The 17,631-nt window shown below is 39.0% G+C and overlaps 1 protein-coding gene across 3 annotated transcripts in view; it reads left to right on the top strand.

Annotated features, from left to right (window-relative positions):
* LOC146811897 (sulfotransferase 1 family member D1-like) overlaps nucleotides 1-17,631 on the top strand; it is a 339,819-nt gene that overhangs the window by 63,418 nt on the left and 258,770 nt on the right. For 2 of the 3 annotated variants that reach the window (XM_085618860.1, XM_085618862.1), the window contains exon 2: nucleotides 6,096-6,241. The gene's annotated coding sequence lies outside the window, so the exon portion shown is untranslated. Of the gene's footprint in view, nucleotides 1-6,095; nucleotides 6,242-10,878; nucleotides 10,935-17,631 lie in introns of all 3 variants that reach the window. The other variant, XM_085618861.1, reaches the window with a different exon arrangement.

Genomic DNA, 17,631 nt, shown 5'->3' with positions numbered 1-17,631 from the left:
TTATCCACGTAGCCACTAAACCCAAACAGGAGTTTAAAGCCTCAGAGTTGTGGTATTGAGCAGATGAGAAAACAATTTGCTTGTCATCTTCATATGAAAATAGAGTGAGGCAACAACTTTCTACCAAGTCAGCAAGTGGACAGACATAGCTGTTAAATACTGCCGGACTTAGGGCTGATTGTTGGGGAACTTCAGAGGTAAGGGCATACAGTTTAGAAGAGGCACTGGCTGAGAAAGCCTGGCAGGTATGGTCTTTTAAAAAGGATTTCATCCAGGATAGGGCTGGCCCTTGGAGACCCAGATTTGCCATTGTGACTGTGCCAGTGCTGGCGAGACATTGTTAAGGTTGGAAGAGCAATGAAGGAGCCGGGTTGAAAATTTAACATGTCAACAAGGCTGAGGAGCTGGGGGGAGGTGAATAGAGTAGAAAAAATAATACGCGGGATGAAGGGAGTAAGCAACAGATGAGATTGAGGGAGGGAGGCAACGCAAAGTGTATGGGAAGAACAGAGATGAGATGTGGAAGCAGCAAGTAGGCGAACGAGCAAGATAAAAAACATGCAGTCCCATGATGTGATGGAAGAAAAAGAAAGTAGTTCCCTGATGTCAGCCAGAAAAGGATATGAGTCACCCACTCAAAAGGATGGTAAACAAATTATGCTCCAGGGAAGGGACAAACACAAGAACAGAAAGGCGAGCCATTGAATCAGAATGAAGCAAATGAGAGTGACAAGAAAGCCAATCAAAGATAAGGAATGGACTGACACAAATCCCAATCTAAGAATTGGACTTGTGCACAACAGGCTTTTAACAACAGACTGCTAAAATCTATCAGTAGACAAGACCTAAAAATAGGCTGAGAACTATGTGAAATCTTCTTATAAACTGCATCACAGAGAAGGAGGGAATATTTCTTTTTTTCACATCCAAACCAACCTCAAGAGTGAGGATGTAATAAATACATATATTCAGCTCTTTTGGGAATCATTATTTTAATTTAATATTATACAAGATCTATGACTAATGAGTGTGATGGACATTAACAGTTTTTTTGTATATAAATACAATATCTGTCACCCTAGAGCAGAGGTCTTCAAACTTTTGGATGCCGAGACCCCCCTGTCAACATTTTGAGGCGTAAGGACCCCCTCCTGACAAAAATGTCTAAACCTGTTGACTAAATTGCGTGGGATGAAAATGTAAATGAGGTTATGTGATGCCGCGTATTTTGGGATAGCATTGCTTCATTATTTTGATATTTGTTACACACAGTAACGCTGAGGAAAGATTTCACCCAATCAGTACCCATTTATAACCAAAATACAGCAATTATCATCAGAAAGATTTCAAGTCAACCTTTGTGAAGGGCCTTCCACTCTGCAGCAATACGTGCTGCCACATTAGAAGCTCACCTGGCCCTGACCGGAAGAAGCAGGGGTCCCTTAAAACCCTGGCGGTTTTGTGTAGAGTTAAGCCGTTTACCCATGCAGCTTTCCTCTCACCCCCTCCCTTCCATCCCTCTCTCCTCTCCTAACCCCGGATCCCTCTCTCACTTTGCAGGTCATTTTCTTTCACCCCTTTTTACAACTTCTGAACTCTCCCCATTCAACCTCTCACTTCACCTTTAATCACCTCTTGCCATTCTGTCCTTTCACTGCCCTCATCTCTAACAGTCTCTCAAATTTATCTCATGGCCTCTCTGGCCCTGTCACCTCCCGTGCCCCTCAGCACTTCTCATTCACCTCGTCTCTTCATTCAAATTTTTGTCTATTTGTATCTTACAACTCTCCAGTCCCCCCATTCCTCTTTCACATCTCCCCTTTGTTCTAACAGAAGCCCTCACCTTTGGATCACACTCACTTCTTGCGTGTCCACACTTCTCTTCGGCAATTCACATTTCTCCTCATCCCTGACCTCTTCAATCAAATTCTCTCACTCCCTTGCTGTCCTCTCTCATTTTGGGTGCGGATGCAAGTTCAGAATGGGATGAATGAATGTATGATTACTGATGGGCTTGTTTGAGTGAGTTGCATATTGAGTAGTGAGGGGGACAGGTGAGTGAAGTGTCACATGAGTGCAGGATGAGTAGTGTACTCGTGTGACTGCAGGTTGAGGTATAGTGTGAGCAGGACAAGTGCATTTTGAGTGCAGAGTGATCACTGTGAGTGCAAGGTGAGCGGGTGAATGGTGCAAGTGCATGGTGATCAGTGTGAGTGCATTGTGATCACTGTGAGTGCAAGGTGAGCGTGACAATAAAGGGCGAGAATGAGGAATGAGTTGTCTGAATGCAGGGTGCATTCCCAGACCCATGAAGTAACTCAGCATGTTATTGACGGGGGCGTAGACTTTAAGATCTAAGTTAAACTATTGCGGCATTAATCGGGGATCGAGGGTGAAGGAAATAAATAATGTGCTGATCCTACAACAAACTTCCAGTCCTATGGTTAGGGTTACCAGCAGATTATTTTGATGGCCCAGTCGGTACAAAAAAAAGCAGTCACCTAAAGCGGTATTTTCAGCGCTTATCTGTGCATACTTCCCAGGGCCGGCTTTAATGCTGGTGGTGCCCTGTGCGACAATGTTTGTTGGTGCCCCCCCAATGACCACCCCCACCACGGATTCTCTCACTAGCACCCTTTAACAGTGACCAAGTCTCCATAACCCCACACTCTCAGATGCATTGAATTAGTTATATAGTGCCACTCATACCAGTGTAGGGTGTCCGAGCACTTTGCATCACACACACATTACACAGAGACAATCAATCATAAGTGTGTAAATCAGTGTATAGGAAATGTTACATAAGCCAAAGGACTAAAAGTATAGGAGTCACATGTCATCCATACTGGTAGGCAGTATAGTTCAAGAGTGCTTGGTGTGGAGAAGCACAAACTCAGAGTCGAAAAAGAAACAGCATAGTTGGGAGTTTCCTTTAATAATAAGAATTGATTTCTAGCCAAATTAACCCTTTTTGCAACATTAATCAATGGTCTAATAATGTATTCTTTGTAGTGTGCATGCTGTTCTAGGATGAAAGTTAATAGCTCACTATTCTATATTAGGACTTTAAGTTATAAATTGCAAGTAACAAAAGGATGTCTCTTTTGAAAGCAGTAACCTGCTGATCTCTTCACATCATACACACTCTGTAATCTACTTGGTACACGTTCTTTGCAGCAGGCATATTAACCCTCTGCACTAACTTCACCTAAGTCAAAACCTCAACTATACAAAATTCTGATCTCTCTCCAGGAAGATAATTAATCACACAAGTTATCTTGACATTTATGTGAGGCCTGGTAATTGCCGGGGAAAGAAACGCTGCAGCAGGTGCTTCAAAAGCACAATAAACTTTCACACAAGGCGCCCCCAGGAAGCCAACTTTGTATTCCTTTCCATGAAATGCATTCTCACACTACGGCAGTGAATGTAAAATCCAAATGTAAGGAATAGGCACAGTGGGGACCCAGGGGGTACTGGAACCAGCAAAAAAACCTAAGCCTCTGTAACCAGTTTACAAAGACATGTTAAAATGCAAATGGTCTTTAAAGACCTGTGAAAAAACAAGGGGGTGCCGGAGATAGGAATCCAGACACTGCCCAGCGGAGCCCCCAGCAGCTCAAGTTTCACTGCAGCAGCCCGGGCTGAGACACAGGACGGGGGAAGTGTGGGGGGGGGGCTGAAGCCCTTGGGCCTGGGCAGAAGTGTGACTGGGAAGGCGCGACCCCCTTTGCATCACTCCACGGCCCCCCTGGGGGTCGCGCCCCACAGTTTGAAGACCCCTGCCCTAGAGACAAGTTTATAGTTTACATTTTCTGCTTTATTGTTGTGACAAAAATGCCAAGAAAAGTACAGCAGGCCACCAAAAAATGCGTCAACCTTGTTTTAGTTTTCCAGAAGAGGCCTAAGTATGGTGTACATGGAGTACAACACACACTTTGTGATCAGGATCTTTGTACATAATCCTGAAACTGTGATTAAAATATCTATGAGTGAGTTACGCGCTGGCTTGCTCACAGTTCTGTCGGCAGTGAGGCCGTTAACCCCCGCCAGGATAGCTGCAAGGATGGTTGCCAGAGGCGAGGATGGCCAAGCCTTTATGGGTTGCTCATCAAGCACACTCAGTGTGGAGGGTAATAGGCTGGTAGCTGGGAGTTATACATCCAGCAAAGCAGAGAAGAAGGAGAAGGCAGAAAGGTTGAATATTCCAGCTGGTTCATCTGGACTTACTGCCTTGGATCCTCCACCTGAAAGTGTAAAGTTGGAGGATGGTGGTAAGGTGCAGGGCCCAAAGGGCAGATTCCTGCATGACCCTAGTTCATCCCAGTCATCTCAAGTTTTTTTTTTTTAAGTTCAAATATATTTTATTATTACTTAAAAACGAAGTACATAAGAAAAAGCATTAGCAAAACATAGAAATCAGAAATTGATCTATAGTAATGAAGAATTATAAAGATAAAGAATAATACATAGCGGGGGCGTGGCTTTGGAGCCGTTGGTGATGGCCGCTGATTTCGGGAGCTCCGCGGCGACGTAGGCAGTGGAGAGCTTCCAGGCTTCTTTTCTTCTGTTCTGGGTCACAGAAATCGACATGTCCTTCGTCGGAATACCTCAGCTATCGGTGTGAGGAATAGCGGAGAGTTTCCATGCCGTTAAGGTGATTTTATTTCGGGAAATGCAGTCAGTCAGAACAACGGCCGCCATTTTGTTTTTTGTGACGATAGTTTACTGATGCGTTCGTCACCCTTTTTATCAGTACCGTTCAATACGAGACTGATAATATATCATATGCACAAAGGTTTTTTCTTTATGTATGGTGTAATTTCCGGGTTTTCTTTGTGACAATTATTGGAGTACCTCCTGCAGAATCTTTTTTCTTCAGTTTTTCGTTCCCCTTTCATCAACGCTCTGTGGCGGATTTCTTCCAACTTTGACAGATATTGTTGCCTGAATCATCTCTACTTGTGACCGTCTCTTCCGTCACCAAAGGAGACCTTGTCTTCCGTTTCTTCATGGCAATGCCGCGCGGTGCTCGCAGTGGCGCTCGCGCTGGGGCTCACCAAGTTATCTCCTCGCCACTGGCTGACAACAACCCTTTTAATGTCCTACGAGACGCTATGGATGAAGCTTCTCCGGAGTCCTCTGATCATAAAACCTCCTCTTCGGCGGATACTCGCCCCAAACAACTCTCCAAATTACCTGCAGCTTCGCCCTCTGGCAAACGGGCAAAAATTAACCCCCCTTCTCCTACTAATCCACCCTCTTCAGTCTCTATGGAGCTTCTCCTTGAGGAAATTCGTGCTCTGAAGCCGTATATGGAAGAAACTAATTCGCGCCTACAAAGCCTTGAAGACAACTGGTCTCACACCGTCCAGAGAGTTGTGGTCCTTGAACAAAGAGTTGACGCGTCCGAAGATACCTTACAGCAAGTACCCCTCTTACATAGAGAAGTTGATCGGCTCAAACAACAAGTCGAACAATTGGAAAACCGCAACAGGCGCAACAACCTGCGCATTTATGGTCTAGCTGAAGGCCTTGAAGGTTCCAATCCAATTTCATTTTTTCAGTCATTCTTACCGTCTCTTCTTGGTCTTCCTGAATCTCCTCCTTTGAACATTCAACGCGCTCATCGTTTGGGCCGGTTGTCTGTTTCTTCCTCTTCCTCACCGAGACCTCGAGGTACTATTTTATATTTTTTGGAATATACGGACCTCCTCAAAGTACTCCAAGCTGCCAAACAGAAAGGAAAGATCTCTTGGCATGGCTCCAATCTATTTTTTACTCAAGACTATGCCAAAGTGACTGCAGATCGTCGGAAAAAGTTCCTGGAAATGAGACCTGCTCTTCGGAGTCTTAATGCGAGATATGGCCTTTTTCATCCATGCCTTTTTAAAGTGACATATAATAACAAGACTGTTTCTTATGAGGATCCGGCTGTTCTCCAACAATTTTTGAATAACTGTCGTCATGAGTCTATGGATGTCTCCAGATTATAATTATTTTCTCTCCCTCATGTAGAATGTTGGCTGTTTTACTGTATATGGTTTTATTGTTCCACATCGTTAACATTTGTATTTGGTCTTTTTCCCCCTTAGTTTTGGATACTTGGGCCCCTGTTTGTTATCCTCTTCAATTTTCCTGGATGCCGCCCTCCCTGCCGTCGTTGCCCTGTGGTTTCCCGTTCGGCGTTTCATTTCCCTGATGTGGTTCCAACACCCTCATCCTTTCTTGTTCTCCTGTGGTATGTCTTTTGCCATTGTGTTCTTATGTTTATGGAATTGGTTGTTTTTGCTTTCTCGCTTTCTTCTCCTTATTCTATTCTCTTCTCTTACTCCTTCTTTCTTTTCTCAGTATCATTGTTTCATTCTTTCTCCTTTTGCTCTTACCTATTGCTCTTTTCTTTCTTTTTCTCTCTTTCTCGGGATTCAGTTCCTTCAATCTATCTTTTATCTTTTTTCCTTATTTGTTTATGCTTATTTCACTCTCATTTTATCTCTGTATTCTTTGATTTTCTCCCCTTTTCAATATAATGTGTTTCATGGTGGTTCCTTGGTCGTATTTATTAAATTATGTATCTGCTTTTCTTTCTTGTATTTGATACTATCTCTTCTCCCTGCAATGCTTTGTCTTTCCTTCCTTTACTAATGTAAGGATTACTATCCAATTTTTCCCTATTTATGCTTTTCTGTTTTCCTTTTATTTACATTTTTCTCCTTCTATGTGAATGACTTTGAATATTTTATCCTGGAATGTTAAAGGTCTTGGGTCACCTATTAAACGCCAAAGAGTTTTATCTCATGTAGCAAATTTAAAAGGGGATATTGTTTTACTACAAGAAATTCATGTTAAAGATACTGAAATTCCTAAATTGCGTCGCAATTGGGTTGGTCATGTGTTTGCCTCTCCTGGTTCTGGGAAACGCAATGGTGTTGCCATTCTTTGCCATAAGAAGTTAGATGTTCAGCTTGTCAATCAAGATAATGATACAGATGGTAGGTGGGTAGCAGTTTCTTTGTTGATTAATAAAGTTCCTTTGACTATTATTAATATTTATGCTCCCAATGTTCCAGATAAAGTCTTTTGGCCCCATATTCTCTCCTTACTTATGCAAGTCACCGATGATTATCTAATTTTGGGTGGAGACTGTAATATGGTTGTAGACCCCTTTTTGGATAGAAGATCTGATTCTAGATTCTCCCCTTCCCACATGCATTCTTTGTTTACCTCCACTATTTCCCAAAGAGCCCTTGTTGATTCGTGGAGGCTCTGCCATCCTACTCTTAGAGAGTATACCTTTTACTCACCTCCTCACTCTTCCCAGTCCCGGTTAGATTATATTTTCATTTCCAAAGCCCTCACTCAGCTTATTACTCACTCAGACATAGGTTCTATCCTAATTTCTGATCATGCTCCAGTCTCCTTAAGCCTGGAATTACTCCCCCCCGTGAAAGGTACTAGGAGATGGAGGTTTAATAACTCTCTTTTACTGGACCCACAATTTACACCAGCTTTTATGGATTTTGCCTCTTCATTTTTTGTAGAAAATGACTCACCTCAATTAACTCCTTCCCTTATTTGGGACACATTTAAAGCCGCCTCTAGAGATTTCATTATTACATTTGTTGCCCGTAAACGTCGTAAAGCCTCTCAATCGGCCCAGTTACTTAATACACAAATTAAACAATTAGAACACTCCTTCTACCTTTCTAAGAAGCAATCCGACTTAGATAATCTTATTAAGGCTAAGCTCTCCTTTAATAAAATTTCCACTGATTCTGCCAATCTATTTTTACTTAAGTCTAGTGCTAAGTATTATACTGCCCAAAATAAAGCTGGTAATCTTTTAGCTAGATACCTCAAAGTCCGGAAGGAACGTACTAAAATTGAGTCCATTGTTACCTCCTCTAATGTTATGGTCCATAAAGATGAAGATATTTTGGCCGAATTTACGGATTTTTATCAGCGTTTATATACTCCGGAATCCTCCCCAGCCGTATCCGAAATTACTCGTTATTTATCGTCCATTGCCCCACCGTCCTCCTCAGCAGTTGATTTTTCCCCTTTAGAGGCTGACATTACTCGCAATGACATTCTGGAGGCTATCCAAACTCTGAAGAGGGGTAAAGCCCCTGGCCCTGATGGGTTTACTATCGAATTTTATTCCCATTTCTCCTCCTTACTTCTTCCTAGGATTCACCAACTATTCTCATCCTTTATAACATCCCAAAGATCAGAAGGTACCTTTCAGGAGGCCCTTATTTGTCTTCTCCCCAAGGATGGTAAAGATCACACCTTTTGTAAGAATTATAGGCCCATTTCCTTAATTAATTTAGACTACAAAATTTTTGCCAAGATCCTTGCACTTCGTTTAGAAAAAATTCTCCCAAAATTAATTGCCAAAGAACAATGTGGGTTTATCAAAGGACATCACTTATCTGATAATACCCGTCTCTTCTTTAATGTTTTAAGTAAATCGCACTCTCATAAATCGTCATTGGCAGCTATTGCATTGGACGCTGAGAAAGCTTTTGATAGAGTCAACTGGCAATTTATTTTTTCCTCCCTTTCTTGGTTTGGTTTCGGCCCTAAATTTCTTTCTTATGTCTCAATGCTTTATTCTTCTCCTAGATCCTTTATTCTAGCTAATGGCCTTGTTTCCTCTTCCTTTCCGCTTCTCCGTGGGGTTCGACAGGGTTGTCCGCTGTCCCCACTCCTATTTATATTAGCATTAGAACCCTTTTTAACTAAAATTCGTATGAACGCTGATATTTCTGGTTTCCCTTATGGTTCTACACAGTTAAAGATTTCTGCATACGCAGATGATATTTTATTATTTCTCTCGAATCCCCATACATCTCTTCCGGCATTTTTATCAGAAGTCTCGAACTATGCGTCAGTGTCTGGCTATAAGCTTAATGTAGACAAGTGCGAAATTCTTCCTCTTAATAAATTTTGTTTTCATGCCGATTTCTTAACTTCTTCCTTTAATTGGAGCCCGAACAAAATCAAATATCTTGGTCTTTGGTTTACACCCTCTATTAAGGACACAGTGGCTTTGAACTTTAAAAATTTACTTACTGCTCTCACTACCTCTACGAATCAATGGCATCCTTTGTTCTTATCTTGGTGGGGTAGACTAGATTCTATCAAGATGATGTTGGTTCCTTTAGTCTTATTTCTTTTGTCGAATCTTCCGGTTCACATTCCTAAGTTCTATTACAAGAATATCTACTCCATTTTATCTAAATTTTTATGGCAAAACAAAAAGGCCAGAATGTCTTTCTCTAGACTTAAATCTCCTAAACACTTAGGTGGTGTTAATTTTCCTGATTTTTCGTCGTATCATACTTCCTTTTTTCTTGCTCATTCTGCTTTTTTCGTTTCTGATCATACTCCTGACCCCTCTTCTTGTCCCCTATGGGTAGAGGTTGAGACTTCCTTTTTTCAGCCTTTTACGTTTGAAGAATTTGTTTCATTATCACAAGCTCCAAAGAAATTTTCTCTTCCTATTCTCCAACATGTTTGCAAGACCTTTCAACCTATTATTTTGCATAACCTGGATGATCGTGCTCGTTTTCTACAATCCCCTATTTGGTATAACTCTCTTATCAAGATTAAAAATAGATCTATCTTTTGGAATGATTGGCTATTTCTAGGTCTTAAATGGACTCATCAACTCTTTCATGATGGTTCTTTTATCCCCTTTTCTGTTCTTCAGGATCGTTTCTCTCTCCCTCTTTCTTCTCACCCTAAATATATTCTTTTAAAATCGGCGGCTCAAGCTACTTTTGATGCCCTTACGGATACTTCCATTCAACACAATTCCTCTCTCATTTCCTTGCCATCTTTACATTCCTCTCCATCTGCTTCTCAAATTTATAAAAAATTGCGAGATACGTCTGCTAATCAAATGAAATCTCCTGTGGAGTGTGCCTGGGAATCAGATTTAGAGGATTGTTTTCCTCTTACTACTTGGGATAACATTTGGAACAAAATAAGGAAATCATCTAGAGCGGCAAATACAACCCAAACGCTATTTTTTATATACAATCGACTTTTAATTACCCCATCCAAACTACACCACATTGACCCCTCTATCCCGTCCAGCTGTTGGTCCTGTTCGGCTTTAGTGGCTGATCTTAATCACATGTTGTTTATTTGCCCTGCTGTTCATCTTTTTTGGGACAAAGTTTGGCAACAAATTAATTCCATTTTTTCTACCAATTTCCCCTTTTCTTTTTCTCATATTTTTCTTGGGAGTCTCTCACAAATGTGGTCCTCCTCCAACACTGATGCTTCCATTGTTGACCTCCTTCTTGCTGTGGCATTTCAACAAATCACGAAAGCTTGGAAAGATACTTCCCTTATTTCCTATCAAGCATGGTGGTATGGGGTTTGTTATAACCATAGGCTAGATAGAGCATATGTCCATCCTGTCTCCCTTGCGATTAAAAGAGACTTATTATGGCTACCCATTACCTCTTTTCTAAATTTGTCTGCCCAATCCATCCCCTTACACAACCCCTGCAGGGAGGAAGTATCTAAACCTCCTTGATGTTTTTTTTCTTTTTAATAATTCTGATAGTATTAATACAGGTAATTTTGCCAATTTGCTCTATCTCTTGTTACATACTAATTCCTGTATTATGAAATCATATTTGTTCCTTATACTGCCACTTATTTAATATATTGTTGTAATATGTTTTTGATGATATCCCTTTTTCTTTCCCTCTTTTCTTCTTTCTCTTTCTCTCTCTACTTCTTCCATTGCTCTGAACTGATTTATAATGTATTTTTTATCATAAATGTATATTATTATTGTATTGCAACTTTTTTCACTCTTCAATAAAATCCTCTTTAAACTGAAAAAAAAAAAAGAATAATACATAGCAAATAACAACTGGACTATGATGAAAAAGAGTTTCTATTGCTTGGTAAATAAGAGACATCAGTGGGGGAGAAATGAAAATAGGAAGAGAGAAAGGAAGAGAGAAGTAGGAAAAGAATTGGAAGAAAGAAAGATAGAATTGTGGGAGGGGACATCTGCTACACCTATAAAAAATTAAGTTAAAAAAATGTATTCAAAAGGATGTTAAGCTACCAACCCTTAAGTAGACAAGTCTATATAATTATCCAAAGACCGCCATAAATTGCTAGCAATGGAAAGCAAATAATGCTTCCTTTCTACCACAGTATGAGCTCCACGAAGATATAAAACTCAGGCCCACCAGGTTTGGTAATAAAGAAGATGAAAAGATTTCCACTCTGTGAATATAATTTTAAGAGCAATAGATAAGAGCAGATCTAGGAGCTCCATATCCGTATTACCAAGAGGTAAAGGGGTAACTATAGCCCATGGACCTAGCAAAATCATAGGTAAAGAGAGAACTATGGTTGTATTACAAATAAGTGATAAATGTTTCTGTATTGGGCCCTTAAAGGAATCTAATAGTGTACATTCAAAGAACATTTGTTGATGGATGCCTGGTACTGAATTGCAATTCCAACAAAGATCCCTATCTCGTAACTTCAACTTGTGCAAGCGAGCAGAGGTCCAGTGTAAGAGATTAATTGTGAAGAATTTAGATTGAATCAGTGAAGGAGCAATTTAGTTAAGCAGGGATAATTTTCCAAACAGTTGTCAGGTATCTTCTGAAATATGTTTAAAAGTCTTGACTTCAAAACGGTGAGACCATTTAATGCAAGTTATTGTAGATTGTGAAGGCAGTGGAGCAGATACAAATTTCTCAATTTTAGAAGCGGTATGGCCTGAGTGTACCCAAATAGAAAGAAGCGGGATCATAACCAGATCTGTGGAAAGGGTTATTTTAGAAGGTTTAACTTTTAGCTTAAAAAAAGAATAAAAATCCATGTTACTGAAATTATATTTTTTGGCTAGGAAAGAAAAAGGAAGAGGATCATGATTTGTATCATAGAGGTCTTTCACCAGTCTGATACCTTTGGCAGCCCACAAAAAACAGTGTTAAGTTAAATGTCAGTAAGAAATTTAGGATTAAACCATAAAGACCATCTTGATTTATTGACAGGTTTCAAAACTTTCTTATCAATATATTTCAACGCACTAACCGTATCTGATATAATACGCTGAGAATGTACTAAAGTCAGGTTTGAGGCTGTGAGTGAAGAAAGAATGCAAAATGTAGTGCATGATTCTCGTTCAATATGAATCCATGGAGGTATATGTTGGGATTCTGGTAAGAACCAAATTGCACCCTGAGCCGCCAAAAATGAAATCTGGTATAGATTCCAATCTGGGAGGTTACAGCCACCCAATATAGAAGGCTTCCTAAGATATTTGTAAGCAATTCTAGCTCTCTTATCATTCCATAAGAACCTTGAAGTGGTAACATCAATTTCATGAAAGAAAGAGGAGGGAAGCTTTATAGGTAGCATGGAAGATGAAACATTAATGATTGGGGTTATCATCATTTTAAGAGTTTGTAACCTACCCCACAAAGAAATATATTCAGGTGACCAAGAGGACAAAAGATCCTTAACTTTATTTATGATGTGGGATTCATTATAAGTAATAGTATCTGGATATTTAATATAAGTGGATTGCCATGTAAAACCTGAATCACCCAGGTGGGAAGGAAAACACAAAGGATTTAGAGGGAACAATTCTGTTTTCCCTTTGTTAAGAGTATAACCAGAAATGACCGAATAATATTAGAAATAGAAGGGATCACTGATTCAATATCTACAGAAAAAATAAGTACATCATCGGCTTAAGCAGCCGTATTAAGTATATGTATTCCAAATTGAAACCCCTTAATCTCTGGGTTCAAATTAAGCAAGTGAAGAAGTGGATCAATGGATAGGAGAAAAAGAAGGAGTGACTTGTCTAATACCTTGGCAAAGATTAAAAAAGAGTATGTTGTGCCATTAATCCTAATATTAGCTTTAGGTTGTGCTTAAAGAGCCATAACTGTATTAATAAAAGAATTACCAAGGTTATGAGATTCTAACACAATATTGTAAAAAAGGCCAAGAAACTTTGTCTAATGCCTTTTTGGCATCAAGCAGAAGACACACAATTGATGGACGGAATGCAGAACAAATCAAAACATTCTCCCCCAGTCAAGCGATCTGGGTTAAATCCATCATTCTTTTGCTCACCATGCCACCCCAGTTTAGACCTGGCCATATGCAAATCAGTCTTGACCCTGTGCCTCATGGGAACAGTCCAGCCCGAGTTGCCAAGCCAGGTCCTCCCTGGACTGGAAACAAGCATCCTAGGACCGGTTTCGGGGTTTCACCCCTCTTCAGACAGGATAGCTTTGGCATCAAGGGCAATCGCCGCCGATGGCAATGAGGAAAGTTTTGCTTTTTCTAAAATGTGACAGAACGTACGAACATTGTCCCTAGCAAGCCTACCCTGACAAAACCTGTTTGGGAATCATGGATGAGATTTGGATTGTGACATTCTAGACAATTTGCTAAACGTTTTGCGAAGCTTTTGGCTTCCAAATTATAAGGAAATGGGACAGATATTTTTGGGATCAGAGTGATCCTTACCTTCTTTTGGTATGACTACAATAGTAGCCTCAGCAGCTGAACCCGAAACCTTGCCAGAAAAAACATAATTATCGAAAGTCTTCTTAAGATATTTAGTTTTTAAAGAAGTATATGTTTTATAAAAGGCAATAGGAAACCCGTCTGGTCCTGGAGCTCTCCCTGAACGAGTAGCCTTAATAGCCTGAATAATCTCATTAATATCGATTGGCTTACCCAACTCGATCATATCGTAATGCAAAATAGTATTAGTAGGGAGAAATTAAGGAACTGTTGGCAGGTAAACTTAGTGAATTGATCCCGAGGGGTATATAGATTTTCATAGAATTCTCAAAAGACTTCAAGAATTTCTTGGGTAGGAAACTTTTTCGAACCGGTTTTATCAGTAATATGAGTAGCATTGGTATTTGTATTCTGATATTTTAGAGTAGCAGCTAACAACTTACCAGCTCTATTTCGTAACAATACTTGACAAGATCTTTGAACGTGCACTTCAATATAAGCTCTTTTAGTAACTATGGAATTAAAAGAATATTTTAAATGTCTTATATCCTGTAAGAGTGATTTATCATTAGTATGTCCATATAATTCCTTTTTCTGTTCAATGTCATCTCCCATAGACTGAAGAGATTTCCTAATATCGCTGTTTTGTTTGGCCATTTTTTTTATAATGTGACCTCTTATAGTACACCTAAATGCATCCCATAGTACTATTGGAGAATCCACCAATGCTTCATTATCTTTGAAGAAACTATCAATCTCGTTTTAAAGGTCTTTGACCTCAGCGTCATCTTCTAAGATTTCTGTGTTTAGACTCCAATTACGGGGGCCTTTAATATTTGTAAGATTAAGGATGGTTAAAGAGACAGCAGAATGGTCAGAGACAATTATTGGATGAATCATAACATATATGGTATGTTTTAAAAGAGAAGCGTCAACCAGAAGGTTAACAATACGAGATAACCTAGAATGCGGGGACCAGAAAAAAGGGAAATCGCTACTCATAGGATTGTGTAATCTCCATGTATCCAAAATATGGTGAGACACTTATTAGGCATACGTTTGTGTGCCGTAGGAAGTCGAAATTTAAAAGCAGAATGTCTATCCAGAATAGGATCAAAAGGAAGATTAAAATCACCATTAACGATTGTTCATAAATTTTGTGGCATGTCAGTACGTTTTTTATTTATTACCCGCCAAAAAACGGGGTCATCTATATTTATATTTGAAGCATATAAATTCATAACATGTAGATCATCTGAACCATTAGTCAAACGAGTAAGTAACTATCTTCCGTCGGTATCATGTTCAGCTGCAACTACAGACAAACCAGAACTTTTATAGAAAAGGTTAATAACCCCGTTTTTCTTTCCAGAAGCTTTGAAACATGTACCATCTAATACCCAGTCTTTCCTCATAAGAGGACCTTCTTTAAAACCTATCTTAGTCTCTTGAAACAAGATCACATCACCAGATAATTCTTACAATAATCTAAAATCTTAGCCCTCTTAACCGGGTGATTCAAACCCCTCACATTAAGGGGAACAACATTTAAGCCAGGCATTGATAAACATGGATCATAAAAAGTGAATACCTCTGGTAAAAGAGTATAAGGGCAGTTAAAATATAGTTAAAGACCAAAGGGAATAATGCAGATGTCCCAAAGTTAAAGTGAGGATTAAGGGAATGAATGAAGAGTAGGAAGAAGAAGAGGGGAATCAAATACACTCCAAGAAAGAACGGAGCATAATCAAAGCCCAACCCCACCAGGGGATATCTGTAAGAGACATATTGCATGGGAAATCAACGTGTAGGAGCAACAGCAGAGGCTATCATCGTCAGTGTCGACCACTCAAGAATAAACATGCCACAGAGCAGTGGAACAAGTGTTGCCATCTCGAACTGTATCACTTGTACTCTTGTGAGTAACATTAGGTAACAGGAGACTAAATAAATATAACTGGATCTTCTGTAAAGAGATGACATTTCCTAAGTAAACAAAACTTGACTATAATAGCACATAGTACCAACGTATACGTACTTCAACCCATAAAGTTCATTCAGATAAGATCTAAAATGGTACATACAATCTATAAAATAATTATCAAACTGTGAAGTAATAGTAAGCTATGAGCATAAATATTGACAATGTATCTCATAAATGATATAACATTGATTGCGGCTCTGAGGACAGAATTACATAGATATATAAAATAATAGAAAGATGTTAATAGATAATAAGGCAGATCATTGAAGATCATGAAGATATTAAATAGTATATAACAGCTCAACAAACTCCCACAGATAAAGGGAGCGAAGATAAAGGATAAGAGATAGAATAAGAGACAGAATACTTACCCAAATTAAAGAGGCTATTAAATGAAGTATAGTGTTAATAAAAGAATAATTTCATAAACAATATCATTCAATTAGAGCAAAATATTAGATAGGAGATCAGAAGTAAATGTAACGTCTGCCATGAGAAGCCATTTCAGAAACAAGCAAATCATAACTCTACTAACATATAAATTCCAGTTTCGACATACTTTAAACTAAATAGAGAGATCATCAAATAAATTTAAAATTGATACGTACAATATTGTAAAATAACTATACAACTATCGAATAATAGCTAAATAAGAGGAACAAATAATAAAGATGTAACTGATAATGACATGATATACATGGTGGTAATGATATATAACATAATAGATGTTCATTAATAGAGAGAAATAGAGTTCAATGGTGATCAGTGATGTCATTAAAAATATATAACATATAAACAAACTTCCACAGATAAAAAGGGCACAGATAAAGGATAAGAGGTAGAATTCTTACCAATAGCAAAGGAATTATAAAAAGAAAATAAAGATGAATCAGAGAATAAGTTCATAAATAAAGTCATACAGTTAGAACAATATACCTAAAAGAGATCATATCAGCTAGGTATACTAACATTATACAGGACATAGCTGTTGGAATGTAATCCAAAATAGAACTAAAAACAGCTCAGATTACTGCATAGTACTGTTGAAAATATCAATATCAATTAGTAGAGTGTGGCTAATCTAGAGTGAGAAAAGCATCAGTACAGTTACATCAGGATGTATTATAAACTCAAAATCTAGCATAAGCACAAAAGAGATTGCAAATAAATATACAATGAAATCCAGCATGTGCACAGTTATATGGTTTCTTTGAACAAATAATGATTTAACCAAATCCTAGTCAGCGACAAAAGGAAATTGGTTATATGAAAAACATTAGAAACAGGCCAGGTCAATCTATACAGATCACTAGGAGCAAGAAGTACCAGGAAGAGAATCTGAGTCCATCTGGGATTCAGAATGCTATCCAAGAACATCAAAAGATCTGAAGGTTGATAGAAAATCTGTGGATGACCTTTGAAAATAATACGGAATCTTGAAGGCCCACAAAAAGAGAATGGAATGCTCATATCAGTGAGCCTTCTGTGTAGATTCAGTAAGCCTTTCCGGTGAATTACGGTGTCTCTAGCAAAATCTTGTGAAATAGAAATGTTATAACCTTCCCATTGTATTGTCTTGATCTTCCTCATTTGTGCCAGGATTTGCTCTGTATGTTGATGACGCAAAGGTTTAAAAATCAATGGCCTTGGAGAAGACCTAGTTCTGGGTTGAAAAGTTGGAAGCCTGTGAGCCCGTTCTAACTCAAAGTCTGTTTTGAAAGAGAAATTCAGGGCATTTGGGATCCAAGTAAGCAAGAAGTCAATCACTGAAGGAACAGAATTCTCACTCCCCTCCGGTAATCCAAAAATAGAAAGATTACTTCTGTGATTCCAATCTTCCTGTTCTGTGAGATCTCTCCTTAACGAAGTAATGGGACATTCAACATTTTGGATGTGCTTTGCTTGTTTATTTGTAAAATCTTCCACACTACTTATTCTCATCTCAGAGTTAGAAACACGTAATGAAAGATTTTTAAGGTCATTGCGAATTGCTGCCGCCTCCACCTGAAGCAGATCTTTATTAGTTTTGGTACTTTGAGCTACATCGTGGACGGTATTGAGCTTGAGTAATATAACTTCTAAAGTTGAACTAGAGTCGGAACTGTCTT

Source organism: Triturus cristatus, chromosome 7, assembly GCF_964204655.1.
Source record: "Triturus cristatus chromosome 7, aTriCri1.1, whole genome shotgun sequence".
Lineage (NCBI taxonomy): Eukaryota > Metazoa > Chordata > Amphibia > Caudata > Salamandridae > Triturus > Triturus cristatus.
Note: the sequence above shows the minus strand (reverse complement) of the source record. Positions and strands in the feature narration are given on the sequence as shown.